Here is a 9,752-nt window from a genome sequence, read left to right on the forward strand (position 1 = left end):
CTGAACATTGTAAGTAACAATAGAAATTATGTACTAAAATGTTACCAGCAAGTACTATCTCACCACATGAAAATTGCGTTGAAATTTTTTAATCTGTGGTTCAAATGGAAGACTCAAACAGATTCTTTTATGGATTCAGGGAAGTGCTAATGAGGAAGCATGGTGATTGAAGCCAAAAATCTGAATTCAGGTAAATAATTCTGCCAATATTTTCTTTTTTTTTTTTGAAATGGAGTCTCGCTCTGTCGCCCAGGCTGGAGTGCAGTGGCACGATCTCCACTCACTTGCAAGCTCCTCCTGGGTTCACGCCATTCTCCTGCCTCAGCCTCCTGAGTAGCTGGGACTACAGGTGCCCGCCACAACGCCCAGCTAATTTTTTGTATTTTTAGTAGAGACGGGGTTTCACCGTACTAGCCAGGATGGTCTCGATCCCCTGACCTCGTGATTCGCCCGCCTCGGCCTCCCAAAGTGCTGGGATTACAGGCGTGAGCCACCGCGCCTAGCCAATTCTGCCAATATTTTCTCAGTGGTGTAGACAATCAGTAGTTTTGGCCATATGTAGGTACTGTTCTCTGAAGTAGAGTACATTTATCTCAGAAACTTATGCAAAATGTAAAATCAGTTCCCTAGTATTAAAGTTAAACTCTACAAATTATTACTTTACAGTATATTGAGGAAAGGATATGTTCTAAATAAAGTAACGAGATTTCTTGTCTGTTACAAAAAATTGTGTAAAATGTATTTCATGTGTACACTGTTGACATTTGTGCTTGTTGGAAAACTAGATTCTACACATTTTAAATGTAGAAAGCTAAAATTCTCAGAAAGTTACAAGAATCTTTAAAGGACTGTATAGCGTTGAAAGTGAAAGTAAAATATAATTTTCCAACTAGAGAAGCAAACCAAAGAAACCACTTATGAAAATAATCAACTGAGAACTAAGTGCTCCTCTTAGATATGGGCGATCAGAGTTGCCAGATCCGTGTGGGTGGCCCAACTTGCCATAAGGCAAATTTAAAAAACAAAGACATAAACTGCAGATGTCTCAAATGTAATGTCTCCCATAAGTGAAAAGAAAATTAAAACGTATGTTACACACAGTTATAGGACTTATTTTTTAAATGTTTAAGTCAACACAATGAGAAAAATAGGAAAAAAAATGTTAAAGAGCAAATGACTACAAGCTTGACAAGCCATATTTGAAAAAGAGGCAAATACAAACAGTTGGAAGTAGAATCAACCTACTTAATATACAACATACGGGTTAAATATTAAATTAGTCTCAGCTGATGAGATTAGTGAACCGAAATACTGAGCACGATTAATGTAGTTAAATACAGTAAAAAGAGAAAACACCCGCCGACCCCAGCAGAAGGGACTAAGGCCTGGCGCCTGGCCCCTGCCCCCGCCTCCGAGCCCCAGCCTCTGAGGCAGTCTCCAAGCCTTTGGGAGTAGCTTCTGAAGATGAATTGGTGGGTGAATTCCTGCAGGACCACAGTGTACCCTTGTATCCCGTGCCCCTCAGACCTTCAAGATGGACGAAATCCTGGCTGAGATGCAGCAGATTGAAGAGTCAAACTTCCTCCAGGCTCCCCAGAGAGCCCCTGGTGTGGCCGACTTGGCCTTGTCTGAGAACTGGGCCCAGAGTGACTTGCAGCTGGAGATGCTGTGGATGTAATTCAGGATTATAATGAGACAGACTGGTCCCAATCATTCATTTCTGAAGTTACAGACCCCTTGGCCATTTCCCCCACCTGCTGGGCTGAGGAATATTTGGAGCAATTGGGAGAAGCTGTGGTTGGGAGAGCCTCAGGGAGCAGCAGCCACCGATCGTTGGACGATGAATGTCATCTTGAGGAGGATCTGCAGCACATGGCCAGTGACTTTGTGGCCAAAGGGGATGACCCCAAATTGGCTAATTCTGAGTGTACATCAGATGCCTGGGTTGACCATTCACAAGACAAGTAAACACAGCTGCCCTTGATAGGGAGTTTGAACGCGCCAAGTCAGCTGTAGAGTTGCAGACAGAGTTGGAGGAGATGGCAAAACGGGATGCTGACACTCACCCCTGGCTTTCTGGCTATGATGACCTCCATCAGCTTCCTATGATAAGGGGTACCCGTTGGAGGAGGAGAACCCCCTGCGTGATCACCCTCAGCCTTTCAAAGAAGGGCTGCAGCGACTTCAGGAGAGGGCCCTCCCAAATGCTGTGCTGCTTTTTGAGGCAGCTATGCAGCAGGATCCTAAGCACATGGAAGCTTGGCCATATCTGGGTACCAACCAGGCAGAGAATGAACAAGAACTGTGAGCCATCAGAGCATTGCAGAGGTGTCTGGAGCTAAAGCCAGATAAGCACTGATGGCCCCGGCTGCAGGCTTTACCAATGAGCCTCTGCAGTGACAGGCCTGTGGAACCCTGCCACACACCAGCCTGTACCTATCTGGTGACACCTGCTGAAGAAGGGGCTGGCGGGGCAGGACTGGGCGCCAGCAAGCATATCTTGGGATCTCTGTTGTCTGACTCCCTGTTTCTGGAAATGAAAGAGCTCTTCCTACCAACTGTGCAACTGGACCCTACATCCATTGACCCTGATGTGCAGTGTGGCTGCAGGTCCTTTTCAACCTGAGTGGAGAATACGACAAGGCCATGAACTGCTTCACAGCTGCCTTCAGTGTTCATCCTAGTGACTATTTGCTGTGGAATGAAAACCAGAGTGAAGAAGCAATAACTTCATACTGCCAGGCCCTTGAGCTCCAGCCTAGCTATATCCAGTCCTGCTATAACCTGGGCATCAGCTGCAGGGCTCACTGGGAGGCTATAACCTGGGGCTCACTGGGAGGCTGCGGAGCACTTTCTGGAGGCCCTGAACATGTGGAAGAAAAGCCGGGGCCCTCGGGGTGAAGGAGGTGCCATGTCGGAGAACACTTGGAGCACCCTGCATTTCGCATTCTGTGTTAGGCCAGAGCGACGCCTGTGGGGCGGCTGATGGCTGGAATCTGTCCACCCTGCTAACCGTGTTTGGCCTGCCCCAGTGACAGTGGGATGGGCTGCCCTGTGGTGCCCGCCTAGATGGGTCCCCCCTCTGGATGTGATGTGAGTCCCTCTCCCCAAATGCACCTACCAAGCGGGTGGGCTGATGGCCATAAGCAGTAAGGCCTGTTAGAAGCTGCCTCAACATAGGGGTGGGTAGTCCATGTTCCAGTTCCTAGATAATCGTAGGAAAACAAGGCTTGTTTTCTCTGAGTCCCTTAGTAATTCAAGGGCTGTACATCCAGCTACAGAGCCCTCTGCTCATCATGCCCGTTCTCTGCTCATCATGCCCATTCTTTTTGGATAGGACCCAGTGATCTAGGCTAACTGTTGTCATCAGCTACCATTTCTGATAGGGTCTACCACATTTGTCATGTCTGTCCTTTCCCCCACTGTTACTGGGAATTGGTAATGGTTCAGGGCAAGCAGGAGGTTCATCTACTGCGCGCCTCCAGTGATGACTGTCTGGGATGGGATGTTAGGAGTTGGCCTGTTGGATTGAATTGTTTATTTGGCTCTGCAGAGCTGAGTTTTGGTAGGGGTTCTAGAGTTCCGTCATTCTTGGACCTCTCCTGGCTGAGCTCCGATTCCCTGTGAGTACGATGCTGATGCAAAAATGCTGTGTCATCATCCCAGCAGTCCTCAGGAGCTGCCAGGGCCAACAGTTACAGAGTGTCTGTCTGAGTGTGGGGTGGGAGGAAGGTTCACTTGTGAAATGAGGCTGGGTGGGAGCGGGGAGGGACTAGATCAGATGAGATCAAGAGCTCTGTTCTGGGGCCTTGGTGGGAGAACAGAGCAAGTGGGAAGGGGGTGTGATGAGTGCAGCAATCCCTCCTCTTAGAAGTACCTGTGAATAGGAATTAGGCTAACTCTTCTAGTAGGTTGGTTCACAGGTTGCAATCTTGCCAAATTTCTAGCAAAGAGCAGGTTCAGTGTTACCATAAGCCTTGGCTGTACCTCTTGCAATGTTTCTAGGGGAAAGCACTGGAAAATCCCCTTCCCCCATATTGTCTCCAGAAGGTTAAAATTGAGGGAAGATGAGGGAGCAGCTTGGATTCTTCTCAATTGTCCCTTGCATGGGGAGATACACTAACCCCTAGAAATGACTGCTAAGCCTCTTGCCTTGTCTTCAAGTGGCTAATGATCAGATATATATATCTATACATATATATAGATATATATACGTATATATGTATATATATGTATAGATATATATATTTTTTTTAACTACCGTGGACCCAAGATTCCATTCTGAAATTTATTTTTCTTCGTGTGAATATGTATAAATGATTTACAAATAAGACTAAAATATTTGTTTAAAAAAAAAAAAAAAAAACAGCCAGGTCTGGTGGCTCACGCCTGTAATCCCAGCACTTTGGGAGGCTGAGGTGGGCGGATCATGAGGTCAGGAGATCCAGACCAGCCTGGCCATCATAGTGAAACCCTGTCTCTACTAAAAATACAAAAAATTAGCTGGGTATGGTGATAGGCGCCTGTAATCCCAGCTATTCCAGAGGCTGAGACAGAAGAATTACTTGAACCTGTGAGGCGGAGGTTGTAGTGAGCCAAAATTGCACCATTGCACTCCAGCCCAGGCGACACTCCAAGACTACATCTCAAAAAAAGAAAACATAAAACAAATACATATATCTATGAAGACTAGAATGCTAGAATGAGAAGGAATAGGACAAATCTCTTTTTTTATGGGATATATTAAAAGAATTTGAGGCTGGGCGCAGTGGCTCACGCCTGTAATCCCAGCACCTTGAGAGGCGGAGGCGGGCGGATCACCTGAGGTCGGGAGTTCGAGACCAGCCTGATCAACATGAAGAAACCCCGTCTCTACTAAAACATACAAAATTAGCCAGGTGTGGTGGCGCATGCCTGTAATCCCAGCTACTCGGGAGGCTAAGAGAGGAGAATTGCTTGAACCCGGGAGGTGGAGGTCGTGGTGAGCCAAGATTGCGCCACTGCACTCCAGCTTGGGCAACAAGAGCAAAACTCCATCTCAAAAAAAAAAAAAGTTTGAATAATGCCTTTAAGAGTTGGTGGTTTGTAAGTTTCTAAACTGAAAACCAAACATAAATCCTTGAATTCAGAAATGCAGTGTGTCAAAAAGTGAAAAAAAAAATTACTTAAAAGAAATAAGCTGGATAACACCAAAGAGAAGAAAAATACTAAAAATCAGTGTGAGAAAGAGGTAAGTTGCAAAGATGAGAGCAAAATTTCTACAGCTTTTATAAAACCCAAAACATAAATAGGAATGGAGCTAAGAGAAAGTATTTATTAAAGCTAGAAGTAGATACTAGGCTAAAATACCTTTAACAAAAAACAGTAAATTAAAATATATTTTTAAAACCCTGAGTGATTTGTTTACCAATAGGAGCTTTTTAAAAGTGTACTTCAAGAAGAAAAAATAATATTTCATGTATAAGATTAAAAATGAAAGTGTGGCCGGACGCAGTGGCTCACACTTGTAATCCCAGCACTTTGGGAGGCCAAGGTGGGTGGATCATGAGGTCAGGAGATTGAGACCAGCCTGGCCAACACAGTGAAACCTGTCTCTACTAAAAATACAAAAATTAGCCAGGCGTGGTGGTGCGTGATTGTAATCCCAGCTACTCGGGAGGCTGAAGTAGGAGAATCGCTTGAACCCAAGAGGCGGAGGTTGCAGTGAGCCGAGATCATGCCACTGCACTGTAGCTCAGGCAACAGAGCGAGACTCTATCTCAAAAAAAAAGAAAGTGTAAGAGACTTGATTTGGAAATATCAAACCCTGATGGACATTGAACTAAAGATTAGACTTTGGCAGCACCAAGCAACTATTTAGATATAATGAAATTGCTATTTAATTCATTGCATTTAAGTTAACAAATCCTGTGCCATTTGCACAGTTTAACTGGTGGCAGAAAAATCTACTTCTCTTCAGAAGATTTTTGTCCCAGTACAACCTTGTTAAAAATGGGTGGCACTTTGATAGAATTTTTTTTGGAATATTGATGATTCTTCTGTCAGGAATGATTTGTACCAAAGGACAGACAGTGGCACAGAGAGTGACCACAGGCATCTGGACATCCCGGGTGACTGGGCCATGAACCCACCACATGGTTAAGGAGGATGAAGTAATAACGTCCACTGAGTACGTGGCCACAGAGCAACTCACCAGAAGACACAGGCTGGTCTGCGTGGCCCTTTTCTCTGGGGAGGCTCTTGGGGAGCGGCTGGTGTTGCGAAGGCTCTGGGATCACCTCTAATGCCTGAACAAGAGAATGACCGTGTACATACTGGACAGCAGCATGATTCCTAAAAAGAAAATATTCTGAAATAACATTAGAATAAAAATCAGTCCCCCGAGGATGGAGCTCACTGGAGAAAGTGAGCAGAAGTCACCGACACTCGGTAAATTGAATTGGTCTGGGTCACACTGAAATAAGCTACCGTGCAGATGATCATGCTACTACTGGAAGATAATTTATGTTTTTAAGTCTCACCTACCACAAGATGCTAGGGCTGATGGTGATGGCCTGGAGCATGCTCAGGAGGCAGGTGGTGGTGATGGCCAGACCCCTCATCACCCTGTTCATGGAGAATAATGCTTGACATTTGAAGTCCTTCCAAAAATTCAGTGACTCAAACACCATCTAAAGAGAAAAAAATCCACTACAGTGGGGTGCATCATTGAGTGAACAAAAGTCAAGTGACAGGTGATCAGGTCCGTGTGCTTCGGCCTGTGATCCAGGAGTGTGAAGATGAAGAAGAAAAGGAGAGAGGTGTTGACTAGGACTGCAATGTCAGCTTGAAAATAGAAAGTATTTTTTAGTAATTACATAAGCCAAAATTGTGTTCTTAATCATGAACTTTATGTATTTTTCATATTTTACTTTTTTTTTTTTTTCAAGACAGGGTCTTGCTCTGTCACCCAGGCTGAAGTGCAGTGGTACAATAACTCACTACATTCTGGGCCCCCTGGGCTCAAGTGGCCACCTGCCTTCGTCTCCCAAACAGCTAGGATTCCAGGTGAAGCTAATTGTTAAAAAATTTGTAGTGGGGATGGAGTCTCGCTATGCTGCCAGGTTTGTCTTTAAAGTGATTCTCCTGCCTTGGCCTCCAAAAGCACTAGAATGACAGGTGTGAGCTACTTCACCTGGCCAGAAATTGGCTTTGTACATCAGAAAAACCCCAAAAAATCTCACTTCATCATTGTTAATTCTGCATTAGTCAAAATTATCACAAATCACTTTTATTGTTTTGCCCTCTTAATCTTGGTAAGCCCTATCTCATATAAATTCTTGATAATCCAGCCTCTGCATCATTTTCTATACCAATTAGCATATGAAATACCAACACATTCACAGTCTTCCCCTTATAAGATTCACACTATCTATTCCTGGGTATAGATACCCATGGTACCTGGGCATCCCTCTTTAGAAATCGTATCTTTGTTCTGCATTCTTATTTTATATTTAGCACATCGATGCTACAAATATATAAAATTACCCAATCATATGTGCACAGTGGAACTGAATAAAATTTATGCTAATAGGGAAAGAATCACCAAAACAATTGAAAAAAATAATATCTAGTTGTCTTTCTGATATGCCGACCTTTCAACACTTTTAATTCTTTGTCTCTCACATTTTGAACCTTTATGATTAGATGTTTGAACCTACCATAGTAATTCAGGATAGTATCCTTATTTTTCACCAACAAATTAGCAATTTTGATCCCATGTGCAACTTCTCATACCCATTGCCATGGAATGTATATTTGCTGTATCTGAGAATTAGAACATGGACACCTTTGGAGGGCATTATTGTGCTTACCAAACCCTATTAGCTGTATCACATAAAAATGGCTCTGGCTCTCTTACAGTTTAGTTTCCATCTCAAAAATAAATTATCTACATCTCAACAGAGGATCCCCAGTGTCCAGCTCTGAATTGTCAAGAGAATAACACTAGTTGTAATCACTTGTGACAACCATAAAGTTGCATCAAAAGGATCAAATGCTGATCCTTTTCTTGAGATTCCACTTAATACAGAGATCTCCTCTTTTGCTTTGAAAACACTTATTTCTCCAATAATAAAGGTAGTTTCCCTCTAGTTTTATTAGGATATCTGTAATATCAGAACACCTGGCATAATTTCACTGAGCAATTTTGAAATTACTCTCTAATGTTACTGGCCAAGGTGCAGGCATAATTGTTTTATCAAATTAATCCAGTGATTAGAACAAGTCAACTTAACGATACAAAAAATTAGAAAACCATTCCACACCGCTCAGTTTTTTTCTGAGATGACAGCTGTCCAATTATATTTTAAAGGTCACTTATCACAATACCATCCCATGTATGGAGCTATAGGTGATAGATTAGGTAGATGTAGATATCTCAATGCAGAAATGGTGACAATTAGTATTTTTGGCTCTTACTCAGAAATTAACGGCTAAGGTAGAAAATTTCTCTAAAACAACCTCATATGTATGAGCTAATCATTTCAACCTCATATGTTGAAATGATTGCTAATACATCTGCAAAATCTTAGTAAAGGAACACACTTCCAGAACCAAACAACTGACAGTTCCATGAACACGCACCTTAACCCTCAGCACAACTTGGTTTTGCTGTCATGATAAAACCAGGAAAAGAGCCAGGATATCGTTGATTTAAAGGCTTAATGGTCTCTCTTTTGGGGATTATAGCTTCGGTAAAAGAATACTTGGACGTGGACTATTAATATATGTGCAATTATTTATAAACTACATGTCCATATAAATTTGTTAATAAAACACATGGAAGCCATATAACAGAAAGAGAGAAAATAGGAAATCTGATGTTTTATTCTCTTAAGATATATTTAGTTCACCCCATGTATTTCACACCCTTCTCTCTACAAATAACGATCACATGCTGAAAAATACTTTATCTGCTGAATCATCAGATGGAGTCTCTCTCTAACAAGTCTCTTGAGGTCATTGGTGTTGAGACTACACAAGGAAGGATCACAATACTGTGGATTAGAATTGACAGCTAAAGTATATTATTTTCATTATTCCTTTTGGAAATTTATCTCTCAGAATCTAACTACTGATCATTGTCAAAGACATATTTGTGCACTCAAAAGTCATTTGTCATTTATTTAAATTTTAAAGTTAATTTTCTGTCCTAGTTTTTACTTGATGAATCTGGCAACTTCACTATGAATCACAGGATTTACAATAATATGGTACTGACCTGGGAGAAACAATATAGAAGAACATAATCAGAGAGCTTATCTGTAGGTGGGTCAGAGTGCAAAGGACTATTGGGTCCTACCTGATACATTAAAAACTGATCAATCTAAATGCACATCTCAGCCCTCACTGTGAGAAGTGACAGCCATGGGTGACTGGGGCTGAGGGTGAAGCTCCCGAGCCCTCTCGGGAAACAGATAATGCAGATCAAGTTCATCCTTATGTTGGCTTTCACCTCGGACTATTCTAAATATTGTAAGTCCCAGGTATTTACGTAATTATGAATAATGATGGGAAAAATTTACCATTGAATGAACAAGAAACGAAAGACTGATTATAAAGTCTTGAGCTTAATCGACACCTCTGAAAAGAGGAGTGTACTAGAATGAAAAAGCCATTTACACAAATCCACAAGCAATTTTACATGCAATTAATGTGTTCTTTGAAAAAAAAAAGTATCCCGTGTTTTGTTTTATTAATAAAAATGTCGT

The 9,752-nt window shown here is 42.4% G+C and overlaps 1 pseudogene; it reads left to right on the top strand.

Annotated features, from left to right (window-relative positions):
- Positions 1-1,246: 1,246 nt before the first annotated feature.
- On the top strand, positions 1,247-3,126 carry LOC103785519 (peroxisomal targeting signal 1 receptor-like; annotated as a pseudogene).
- The last annotated feature ends 6,626 nt before the right edge of the window (positions 3,127-9,752 follow it).

This window comes from Pan paniscus, chromosome 1 (assembly GCF_029289425.2).
Source record: "Pan paniscus chromosome 1, NHGRI_mPanPan1-v2.0_pri, whole genome shotgun sequence".
NCBI classification, from domain to species: domain Eukaryota; kingdom Metazoa; phylum Chordata; class Mammalia; order Primates; family Hominidae; genus Pan; species Pan paniscus.